At 47.8% G+C, this 10,898-nt stretch overlaps 1 long non-coding RNA gene across 1 annotated transcript; it reads left to right on the forward strand.

Annotated features, from left to right (window-relative positions):
• Positions 1-24: 24 nt before the first annotated feature.
• LOC138436598 (uncharacterized) lies at positions 25-3,441 on the forward strand. Its single transcript, XR_011255492.1, has 2 exons — positions 25-298; positions 646-3,441. It is a non-coding gene; the product is annotated as an uncharacterized lncRNA (long non-coding RNA).
• Positions 3,442-10,898: the final 7,457 nt, after the last annotated feature.

The following is a 10,898-nucleotide window of genomic DNA, read 5'->3' on the forward strand; positions in this document are numbered from 1 at the left end:
GCTTCCCGGCCCCGCCCCCTCGGCGCCGGCGCTTCCGGGCAAGCGCGGAGTCGGGTGCTGGGGACGCGGTCGGGGCCTCTCTCCGGGACTCTGGGTCCCGTATCCCGCCTGGGCCGCTTCCGGAGCCTCGCTGCGGACGAATGGGCGAGCTGCAGCCTCGGTCCCGACTGCGGGAGAGGACCTGGGGATGGCAGCTCCTCGGACCGCGACCTCCCCACCCGCCTTCTCCTCAGCGCCCCCTGCTGGCTGGAGGAGGGTTGCTCCGCGGGGCGCGCCCCGGGCTCCCGGAGCGGAATGGGTAAGACCGCCAGGACCCTCGACCCACCACCGTCACCGGGGACTTGCGCCCACCCTCCGCTTCCGGGACCCCGGATCCCACAGCCCTTAAGATGCCCGCCACTCACCCGGGCCGCGCATGAGTCGCCCGTGCGGTGGTTACTACTGCCTGCTAGACCGGCTCACTTAACCTGGGGCTGATCGTCTCCCTCAAAGAGGACATGAAAATTCCGAACTTTGGGGAATATGAAACTCCTGTCCTAGACCAAGTCTTCAAAAAACGTGCATTTCCAGATCTTTGGAGGACGCCCAATCTTGATACTCCGGTGGGAGTGGGAGCCTCCCTCAACATTTTGCTCTCTGTTTCAGGTGAATTTGACACCTTTGAAGACCTTCCCTTTGGATTTTGGTGGACTCCTGCAAAGTTGTGGCAGAGGTTTATTTTCCTTTTTCTGACTTTGTAATAAAAAAAAAGCTAGGAGTCAAAGAAACTAGCTCCTCTTCAAAGCTTAGACGCCCTCATCCTGCCTCACCCTCTGTGGGCGAGAACTCTCCAGGCTCCGTCCAGGAGTCACCTTCCAATGGCAACGGCCACCCCTTGTTGAACACCCGGCTAGGCGCTGTGTAGACACTTCGAGACGTGACCTCCTTTAATACACAACCCAGGGAGGTGGTGACCTGTTGATATCCCCAGTTCATCAAGGAGGGACATTAAGTAAAGTTCAGAGAAGCTAACTTGTCAAATCTAAAGTCACACAGCCAAATGACTTGGGATGATCTCCCTTGTCCCTCGGACCACAAACTGGAACTGTTTATAGCAATAGACTATTCTGAACGGAATGTTAGGTAACTGGTTCCTAACTGCAGGCACCTGGGCAGAGAATCTCACTCTCTAGTTGCTGTTTCTTCTTGAGCTATGTCCTTGAGATCTGCCCCCCAAAGTGAGGTCTGTGAGCCCAAAGGCATAGGAAGGTATCATCCCGTCAGCCCAGGTTTCCTCAGGAACACTGGGCTGATTCACACACCACATAAGTGAGTTCCTGTTTCCCCACAGACTAGCTGTGGGCTTATCATTTTCACTGATTTTTGCTAAATTGGGGTGTTCTCACCTGTAATATAGAAAGGATTATACAGACTGACATGTTCCCTAGTATTTAACCTTTGTGCCAAGTGTCAAAGTTATTAGCCATCTGTCCATTGGACACTATTTCCCTCATAGAGTTATATTTATTCCCCACCTCATTGGTTCACTCAACTCATACATTTTTCCAGTGCCCTGCTTTTTTCCTCGTCATTTGCCTGATTGTGTGTCATAGTCTCTATTAACTTATTTTAGTTTGAAAATCATCACTTCACAATTAGGGTACATGTTTTCTGTTTTCCTATAATCTTTGTGGCATTTTTTAATGACTTAACTTTGCCTATTTGAAATCCAAAATGAGCCTAGAGGGTGATGTATGGGCCTTCTCTCACAGTTGCCCAGGCTCCCTAGCAGTATTTATGAAATGATGAAACTCACATTTCATCCAGTCAAGGAAGGTTTTGCCGTGAGGAACGTATGCAACAGTGGCACCTGGTGTCAGGCAATATCGGTGTTCCGCCTTCTCTTCTTCCAAGGCACACAGTTCAAACACATCTTTCGTATCATGTGTTAATTGAGATCGGGTAAAAATGTTTGTAAAAGTTCATTCTGCTCCCCCTCCTTTTTCCTCTTCTTCCCTTTCTTGGACAAATAGGGCCCAAGTCTCCACTGTTCATCTGTGCCGTTCCTGAGCACTTGGACAAGTTAGCCAGGTTCTCTGCTCCCAGCCTCTCCTCCTTCCGGCTCCACAAGGGGATCCTTTCTGCCAAAGCTCAGGTCCACTTTGAAATCCCCAGAGTTTGGCAAAGCTTATTGTCTGTTTTTACCTGTCAGAGTCTTTCCAGGACACACATAAGTCATGCTGCTGCTGCTGCTAGGTCGCTTTGGTCGTGTCCAACTCTGTGCAAACCCATAGACGGCAGCCCACCATGCAATCCCGTCCATGGGATTTTCCAGGCAAGAACACTGTAGTGGGTTGCCATTGCCTTCTCCAGTGTATGAAAGTGAAAAGTGAAAGTGAAGTCGCTCAGTCGTGTCCGACTCTTCGGGACCCCATGGACTACAACCTACCAGGCTCCTCTGCACATGGGATTTTCCAGGCAAGAGTACTGGAGTGGGTTGCCAGTGCCTTCTCTGACATAAGTCATGAATATCCTTTAAACAACAACAAAATTAGATGAATTCTTTAGAATTTTCTCAGCAGGACCCACTGGTGTGCCCCTTCCACCTGTCTTACCACCTGAATCGTTCTGGGCCAGCAGGGGGGCGTCCGCGTCTCCAAACAGTCCCAGGGTGTCCACTGACTTCTAGAGCATTCTGGAGGGTCAGGGTTGCACCCAGCGGACCTTGCAGGGTAGAGTGGGTGTTCCACCCAGTCCATGAAGGCCACTCCTCCTGGGAGACTCCTCTGGTCCTCACTGCCTGTGTGACAGGAGCCTCTCTCCTTCATCTGTTAAATGGTGATTCGGCTGTAGTCTTCCCCTCCCACAGCCAAGAGCGGGTAGCAGAGCGCTGTGGCTGAGCAGTGAGGTGGATCCAGTCCTGGTCCTCACTCAGCCACATAGGGCACCGTGGTCTGAGGGGGCGCCAGGCACTCACCCTGCTGAGCTCTGGCCTGTTCATCTGTACAGAGAGTGATGACAGCGACCTCAGTGGTAAATATGATCATAGAGTGCTTCCAACATGGCGCCCTCAGTTATTATTCTTGGTCAGCAAGAAAGCAAGGGAGAAAGGATGACTTCGAGACTCCACCCATTTCCATGAGCCTTTTCTCATTTCCTGGAGAGAGGGCTTGCTCTCTCCTGTCCTCCTGTCTCCCCTGTCCAGTCTCTGCGTGGGCTGTGCGTCATGACACCCACTGGGTCCGGGTGCTGCCTCTGGAGTCCTTCCTTCCTGTCTCTCTCTTCCTCATCTGCTCTCTCCTTTTCCTGCTGACTCTCCCAACACCACCCCTTGTAACGGACTCCCCTGGCACTCTCTACTTCTCCTGTGTAGTAGCCACGATGACAATTAATTAATGATGTATACAATGATGAGTAATATCTGTATCCCTCACCGCTAGCCTATAAACTCCATGAGGATGAGACTGTGTTTGACTTCTTTCCTGCTTTTTCCCCAGTGCTTGGTACTCAATAATTATTTGTTGAATTAATAGATAGCAAGCAGTTACCAGTTTTTGCATCTGTGTTCTTTGAGGGTATGGGCTGTTTTTAGTTGATCCATTTCCTCTGCTCCCTGCAGAGAACCTGGCACTAAATGAGCAGCAATGAAGACTTACTGAGGGGAACAAAGCAGGAGTGAGTGGATGAACTGAGAGAATGAACCCGTTTCTCGTCCCCTTTTCCCTGTATCATGGCCAAGTCCCCCTGTCGCAGGGAAAAGTCAATTCTGACTCCCTGTTGGAATTGTTTCTTTGACTTGTTTTTCATTGGTTTTATTAGTATAATCATAATGGCCTACCTCAGAGAATCCTGCTCCTCTACCTGACTGTGAAAAGTACCTTTGTTCGGAACCCCTGTCCATCTGTAGGTGGCAGGAATGAAGACATTACCATATCCCCTGCCTGAGGCTTGCCATTTTAGGAGCTATTTGCAAGATTAACATCCTTTTGACTTTGTTTCTTCACATTACCCCATCTCTGACCCATAAAAGAACCTGGCAGCCAGACCCCCATAAGATGGTAGTGGAACCCTATACCAAGGCCACAGAACTAGAATCTCTGGAACTGACCAAGCCCCACAGCAACTGTTGCCATGAGCCTCCAGATCTAAACCAGCCAGTTCCCTGATACCATATTGTTCTGTTGTTCAGTTGCTCAGTTGTGTCCAACTCTTTGCGGCCCCATGTACTGCAACCTGCCAGGCTTCCCTGTCCTTCACTGTCTCCTGGAGTTTGCTCAAACTCGTGTTCATTGAATCCATATTAGGTAAAATACCCACCCTGTTACCCACCCTGTATTATCCTAACCAATCACCTAATGCCACCATTCCACTAGGAATTTTCTCCGTCTTGAGGCTATAAAAATTGGCAGTTAGCCCACTAAAGGGGTCAGCTCTCCCTTGAGTGGGCCCATTGTTCTAATAGCCTCTCCTCTAATAAATTTTATTCTCCTCTCATTCTGCCTCTTGTCTGGAAATTCTTTTCCAACCCAAGCACAGACCACAACAATGGTTATTTTAAGACATTAGTCTGGCATCTTGATCAGTCAGCTCTCTGAATAGTCGCATTCCTTGCTTCAATACCTCTTCATTGATCCCTCTGATCCACTGACCTGTCATGTGGTGAGCAGAGCAAGCTTGGACTCCGTAACACCCCTGTCTGTGTGAATGGTGCTGAACAGCTCATCTTGTAGCATCCCTTGATCCACAGGGAGAACAGGTGAGAAGAGAAAGTTCTTCCACATTTGTAGGGAGTTCTCATTTGAAAAATAAGGTTTTCGGGAAATCCACCCCAGTTCCTGCAGAGAACACATCTACCTCATCAAAAAGGGTGGCTACCCTCCAGGAGAGGTTACACAGAGCCACACCACTTGTTGGCCCAGTGCATTTATCTCCCAATTTTCATCAAAGCCATTAATAGCAAAGTTATTAATGGCTCATGCACACTTACACTCATGCAAACTGTGGTGGGCAGTGTTGACTTCTGGTCAAGAGAATGGAGACTTTGGTCAAGAGCAGGAAAGAAGTCAAGAAGTTGCTTTGGGTGAATTACTTAACCTTTTTTTTTTTTTTTTTTACTTTTTCATAGGACAATGGGGCCTAACATTTCTGAATTTCCTCTTTTAATAAACACTCTTGTTCACATTTAGACATTCCTGGAATCAATCGGAAGATACCTTACAATCAATAAGTATATTTAATCTGGTAGGGTTTCTTGTCTCAAACTCAGTCAGTAGGTCCAGAGTATATCTCAGAATCAGTGGCATTTCTTGAAAGCTATGTCTTGAGGTGGACTGAGGCAACTCACATCACATTTTCTCACAGGCAGATGTCTGATTAAACTTGGTAAAATGAAGACATCTGTAAAGATGTATGCTGTTTTCAAAAGGTGACTGAGCCCTAAGTGTTCTAAACCAGGCTCAAACCCGCCAGGCATGCCTTGGATTTCAATGAAGTGAGCAAGCTGCATGTGAAGAGCATTCTTGCGGCCACATGTGTTTAATGTAAAGCCAACATCCTGTCCATCAAACTCTAGACCAGAAGCTTTGCTCCCCTTTCCTCAGAAGTCAGAGGGCTTTGCAGGATGACTTTGATGACCAAGACTCTTTAAAAAAGGATGCCCGGGGAGATGGAACCTTTTCCCCTCAGTAAAATTCCCCAGAAAAAAAATAGTTCCCCTGACCTTAGACATGAGTTTGGCACTTTCTAGAGTTGAAAGCTGTTTAAAAATAAAAGCCAGGGCATCTGATTGTTTGATGGCTTCACTAAAGACTTCAAATACGAGGATTTGGAGACAGGGTATCTCTTTAATCTCTCTTTTTCCCTTCTTACAACAGAATCAGAATGGAGGGGAGCCCTTTGGGAATCAACTCCCTGGGATGACTCTAGGTGCTGCAGAGCGAGGGAGAGAGTCCATGTTTCTTTTAGTCAATGTTAATGAGATAAATTGAGTTTTAGTCAATGTATACATCTGCTAAGAGGCTTCCCTGGTGGCTCAGTGGTAAAGAATCCGCCTGCCAATGCAGGAGATCTGGGTTTGATCCCTGGGTCAGGAAGATCCCCTGGTGAAGGAAATGGCAACCCACTCCAATATTCTTGCCTAGGAAATCCCATGGACAGAGGAGCCTGGTGGACCACAGTCCAGGGTGTCACAAAGAATCAGACATAACTTAGCAACTAAACAACAACAAATACATCTGTTAACTGCCACCATAGCTTTTGTTTTTTTGTCTTTTACTCAGCACAAACAAGGGACTCAGCATCTGGGTGTTAATCCTGCCGCCTAGAGTCCCCATGCATTCTTGCCCTGCTTGTTCACACTGCAGAAATCAGTGACTGGGATGGAACCCTAATAGGAAGAGGTGAATTCACCATACTCAGGCCAGATCAGCTGGGCTGTGGAGGTACACAATGCCTGGGAGACCCTGTCATCACACAACTGTTGTATATCTATTTATTCATTGAACAAGTACTTTTTGAGTGCTACTTAACTGCCAACATTGCTCTAGGCCCTGGGGATGTAGCATTGGACAGGGGAAAAAACAAAATCCCTGCCCTTCAGGAACATACATGCTTTCAGGAAAAGAGAGGTATAAACTAACAAAATATATAGCATGTTAGGTGGTAAAAAGGGCTCGATGACAGAGCTTTATACAAGTTCAAAATTCTTGCCTGACTTCTGTATCAAACCAGAGGATCCTCACAGCTGTCGGGTGAGCAGGGGTGATGGCATCTCTACCTGCCTTCCTGACCTTAATCTTTCTCCCCTGCTGACCCTGAGCTGGGGTTTCCCTGTTGTACCTGCCCTGCTCTGGTAATTTCTCTTTTGCTGCGCTCCTTGAGGATCTGCTCCTCAGCAGCTCCTGTGACTCCTCTGTCCCCTGGTCTCACCTCTGTAGCCCTGCCCACTCTCCCTGGCCTGGCTTTGCTTTCAGATTCAGAGCATCCACTGTTACTAGACACTTGCCTCTTTTCACCATCTAAGAGTGGGTCCCCTAGTAAAGACCATGAGACCCTGGGCCAGGTAATCAAGCTCTGAACCTCAGTTTTCTCATCTGTAAGATGGGCATGGTCTTAGTGCACCTGTCCCAGATGGTTGCTACAGGAATCTCACGAGACAGTAGATGCAAAGTGGTTTTCAGAGGCTTGCATTTAGTGGGTGCCGAATCAGCCGGAGTTGTTCATGCGGGAGGGACTGAGCGAATGGCAGCAAGGCAGGGGGCAGCGCAGCATGGGGGTGCGCCCTGGCTTCGTTTTCTGCACCCCTTCCCAGCCTCCTCTGCATCTCCCCTGTCCTCCCCCAACCCCTGACATTCTGTCATTCTCGGCTCCCCTTTCATCACTGAGTTTAGCTCCATGGAATCTTTGCCTCTGGCCATTTAATGAGAAAGACTTTCCCACTGATCAGCTCCCTCCCTCCCACTGTCATTGCCCGAAGAACAGTCTCTGTTCAAAGGGGATGATGCCTTCCTTGTCAGTCAAGACTCAAGAAGATGGGGCTTATCTTAGACCTTTCTTTATTTTGAATGCACTCATGGCCAAACTAGTCAGTGGGTTAGTTTGTCCTGGGTCCTCCTCTGGGGAGAGGATCTCTGCCCAATGAGAATCAAAGCCCCTTTGTTATCTCCCAGCATGGAAGCCTGGCCCAGCTGACAGTTAGTTTACATCGTAACAATGCCTATTTTTTAACCTGCTCCTCACGTTCACAAGACATTCAGATAAGCGAGTAACCTCTACCCATTCTCCTCTTCCTTTAATAAGCTTCTCATTTCTTTTTCCTTGAGCTCCCTGAGTTTGACCAAATTGGACATGCTCATCTGTTTGGATTCCTTGGCAGAAATTTGGGGCCTGAAGTCTTGTTAGGGGTGGCTTAACTTCTGGTCAAGTGATAAATTAAGAACACAGTTTCTATGGTCAAAACTCACTGAACAAAGACTTCCCTGGTGGTCTCGTGGTTAAGACTCAAGCTGATCTCTAGTTGGGGAACTAAGATTCCACATGCCTCAAGGCCAAAAAAAAAGAAAGCTCACTGCAGAAACCAGGGACATAGAAAGTTAAGAATAAAGATAAATTTATTGGGTGATGAGTAGCTCATTAAGGAAAAAAAAAAGGCTCACTGAACAAAGTTAAGATGCTTAACCTCTCTGAACTTGTTTCCCCATCTGTGAAATGGAGATAAATGTTCTGATTTGAAAGGGTGGTGGGGAGCGGTACAATGAGATAAAGATTGTAATGCACTTTGCAAAGTGCCTCATGTGTGATAAAGCAAGAGTCAGAAGCTCCTATGTCCACAGTGAAGTCTGTAAGGAAAAAGTCTTATTTTCCTGCTGAGGCTTCTCTATCCTGTCTGGCTACCTGGGAGCTCTCACACGCTGAACCCGGGGCATCTGCTGATTCGCCCGTCAGTCATAAGCAGCTTAACGACAAGGACCTTGTCTGGCTCTCACACAATTCTTAGAAGTTACCAGCATTTCCTGTTGTCAGGGACTTCCTGTGACTTGAGAGCAAGGACACTGTCTTGTTTCCCACTGTGATCCCTGCGCCTAGCACCAAGCTCAATAAATGTTTTAAAACCAGGAACAAAGGAAGGATCAAAAGAGGTCAGGCTCTAGCTGGCTCCCACGAGGATGAGATGGTTCAGGATGAGGAATACAGATTGGCAGCACCCAGCGATCATCCCCTACCATGCCAGCCCTCTTTGGTCCTCACTTCAGCCTCCTCTCAAAAGTGCTGCTCACCCTGCCTGTCCACAGAGCTGAGAGACAGGCAGAGCTTACCTCTAAGAAGTGAGCAACAGCAAGCTCCAGTGCTAACCGAAGTGTGTAGCTGATGCAGTTCCCTCTCCCAGTGGGAGAATCCATAGTCACGTAAAACCTTTTTCCTTCAGTACATCGACAATCTTGCACCAACAATGTGTTCCAGAAACCCGCCCATTAGACAGCCATTCCTTTCAATGAATTGTGCACAGCGCTTCTTCTTTAAGGGTAACTTCAGCCTCTAGATCCCTCTCCCAGTTAAATGCCCTTAGCAGAAAGGCCCTCTTGAATTCTAAAGCACATTCCAAAGACAGCCTGACTTTAGCCCTCTATCAGGAGACCCAGGAACTGAGAACTGGAGGAAAAAGTGTAAACATGGCCCTTTCTTTGCTCAGTTAAATTCAAGCTATACTGTTGGCCCAGGAGTCCCACCATAGACCCATCATTTGCTTGTTTCTAGGAGGAGAGGATTCTGTATGATAATCTAGCTCACAGCTGAAATGGTATGCTGGAGGGTATGGTACTTTGTGGAGTTTGAGTTGCGTTTTGGAGACCATCCCATTTACAGAACAGATGAGTAAAAAAGTGAATATGGGGAACTACGATCATACACAAGTGGATGAAGTTCAGAAACATAATGTTGAGCCAAAGAAGCTAGTCACAAGAGTGTGACTGATATACGGCCTATTCACATAAAGTTCAAAGACGGGCAGAATTAGTCTACAGTGCTACTAGGCAGGAAGTGGGAAGAGGAATGAGGGAGGTTTTTTTTTTTTTAAAAAAAACACCACATTTATTTGTCTATGTATTTATTTTGGCTGTGCCGGGTCTTAGCTGTGGCATGTGGAATCCTCAGTCTTCATTGCAGCATGTGATCTTTAGTTGCAGCATGTGGGATCTAGCTTCCTGACCAGGAATTGAACCCAGACCTCCTGTATTGGGAGCTCGGAGTGACCCACTGGGCCACCAGGGAAGGGAATGAGGGGAGTTTTCAGCCTCATGTTTTTTGATGACATGGGTACATTCATTTTGTGAAAACTCACTGAGTTGTATATTTATGATTTGTGCTTTTTTCTATGCTTGATCATACTCTCGAGCGAAGTTGCTCAGTTGTGTCCAACTCTTTGCGATCCCATGGACTGTAGCCTACCAGACTTCTCAGTCCATGGGATTTTCCAGGCAAGAGTACTGGAGTGGGTTGCCATTTCCTTCTCCAGAGGATATTCCCGACCCAGGGATTGAACCCACGTCTCCTCCACTGTAGACAGACGCTTTACCCTCTGAGCCACCAGGGAAGCCCTGATCATATTTTAGTTACCAATAAAAAATAAAAAGTGCACATGGCCAGCAGGAAATCCTGAGGTCCAGGACTGAACCACACAATGATAATGCAAAGCCTTGGGGTAAATTTAAGTTTTAACTAACTCACAGAGCGGTGGAAAGACTAGCACACCCCGACCAGCTTTCTTGTGAACACTAGGCTCATTAAACTCTACCAAGAGGAAATTCTCTTTTCCCAGTGAACAGGGGAGAACGCCTCACCCAGGCTGTCTTCCTCCATCACTCTCTGTTAAGTTCTGTGTCATCCTGAGTTCTGATGGAGGCCCGGGGTCAGCAGCTGCTAGAAAGTGTAGCTGTTGTCTGGAAAAGATCTTTAAGACATGTAACACTTTCCCCTGGAGCAGATAAGGATCCTTTGTGGGGAGGGGCTTCCAACCACAGAGTCTGAGGCTGCCCTGCCATCTTGAAGAATTTCCCCCAAGTGCCACTCTGATCACAGGACAAGCTGCCTCTCAGGCATTCTGCAGAACAATAAGCTGACTTTCATCTTGCCCAAGGCAGGATGATTCTTTGGGGTCTGGACTTTTGAAAGGAGCAGTTTGTGACTCATACAACAAGGAAGAAGCTGTGCTTAAAGTCAGATAAGCTAGTCATTTACCTAAATTCAAAAAGAGAATACAGCTGAATTATCATCGGCCTCCATTTGTAAAGAGGGTTGAGAGACCCCCCCCCAAGGAGCAGAAGCAGCTCAGGTGCAGGTGTGACCGTGGTTCCTGGGCTGCTCAGTTCCTGTCCTGGGCACTAAGCTGTGATAGCTGCTCACGGGTGCTGGAGGTCAGCAGGGTC

Source organism: Ovis canadensis, chromosome 3 (assembly GCF_042477335.2).
Source record: "Ovis canadensis isolate MfBH-ARS-UI-01 breed Bighorn chromosome 3, ARS-UI_OviCan_v2, whole genome shotgun sequence".
Taxonomy (NCBI): domain Eukaryota; kingdom Metazoa; phylum Chordata; class Mammalia; order Artiodactyla; family Bovidae; genus Ovis; species Ovis canadensis.